We start from the raw sequence: 1,820 nt of genomic DNA on the forward strand, positions 1-1,820 counted from the left end.
TTAATAGCCACTGGGCTGCAGTCTGGAGCTGGCTCTGGCTGTAGCCGGCTGAGAACATGCTAAAGAGTATTGAGGTCTCAGTCTAATTTTTGTTCCTGATCACCCATGTCGCCTTCCTTTGTACGAGTCTCAACCCACCCCGGCTGGAGCAGAGCTTCCGGCAATGATACACACCTCAATCCAGTTGAGAATACTATACACGTCCTCATCAATAACAAACCATATCTGTGTCCCACAAATATTTTCCCCCTAATTTCCTTTCCTGTACTCTTCCCCTCCTACACTCTCCTTCCTCTTTGTCTCTAGTGTTAAAAACAACTTTTAATGCTTTTATGCTCTCCAGTCTTTCTGTCTTTACCATTGGGTTTGGAAAGTCTGTATATCTTTAGTGAAAACATACAATGTTTTTCTTTCATAGCATGACTTGCCTCACTCAGCAACAAATCTTTGATATTCATCCACTTTCTATCAAATTCCAGGACCTTGTTGTTTTTTATGGCTCAATAGTAGTCCATGGAATGTATGTGCTACATTTCAATCCACTCATCCATTTGTGGACATTTGGGTTGGTTCCATGTCTTAGCAATTGTGAATAGTATTCCAATGAGTATACTGTGCAAGCACTTTTCTGACTGAGCATTCTCCTGTCCTTTGGATAGGTACCCAGGAGTGGAATTGCTGGATCATATGGTAGTTCTATTTGAAGATCTTTGAGGAACCTCTATATTGTTCTCCACAATGGCTGGACCAATTTACATTCCCACTAGCAGTATAGGAGTGTTCCCCTTTCACCACATCCCTACCAGCACTTATCTTTTTTTTTTTTTTTTCAATCTTCACCATTCTGACTGGAGTTAGGTGGTAGCTCATAGTGATTTTGATCTGCATCTCCCTTAGGATGAGGGGTGTTGAGAATTTTTTTTATATGATTTTTGGCTGTTCATATGTATTCCTTATGGAGTTGTTTATCCAGCTCATTTTCTCATCTTTTAATTGGGTTAATTATTTTCTTCTGGGTAAACCATTTGAGTTCCCTGTATATTCTAGTTATCAGTCCCTTAGGTGAGGTACAATAAGCAAAAATTCTCTCCCATTTCAAAGGTTGTAGATTCATACTGTTACGGTGTTCTTTGTTGTGCAAAAACTTCTTACTCTGATGTAATCCCACCTGTCTATTTGGGGGATTATTGCCTGTACTTTGGGGGTCTTACTCAAGGAATCTACCTACCCCAATATCTCCCAGAATTTCTCCAGAGTTTTCCTCCAGTAGTTTTGAGGTCTTAGGTTTAGATCTTTGATCTACTTTGAGTTGATTTTTGTTAATGGTGACAGACAGAGGTTCAGGTTTATCTGTCTGCAGGTGGATACCCAGTTTTTCCAGCACCATTTGCTAAAGAGATTTTCCTTTTCCCACTGGATTGACTGGTACCCTTTGTCAAAGATCAGTTGGCTATATGTTTTGTTCCAGACAAATTCTATGATTATCTCTTCTAGATCTGTAAAGAATGTCTCTTTTAATTTTATTGTATCTACATTAAACATGTAGATTAATTTGGGTAAGGTTGCCATTCTTGATTATTTTAATTTTGCCAATCCAGGAGCATGGAATGTCTTTCTACCATTTTTTTGGTCCTTTCTGACTTCCTTTTTAAGATTTTCATAGTTTTCCTTATAGAGATCTTTGACATCCTTGTTTAGTTTTATTCCTAGGTATCTTGTACATCTTGTGGCTATGGTAAATGGAATTACATTCTTCAGTTATGTCTCTGTCTGTTTGTTGTTTGTTTACAGAAATGCTATAGATTTTTGGAAGTTAATTT

Source organism: Tupaia chinensis, unplaced genomic scaffold (genome assembly GCF_000334495.1).
Source record: "Tupaia chinensis unplaced genomic scaffold, TupChi_1.0 Scaffold145508_1, whole genome shotgun sequence".
NCBI lineage: Eukaryota > Metazoa > Chordata > Mammalia > Scandentia > Tupaiidae > Tupaia > Tupaia belangeri.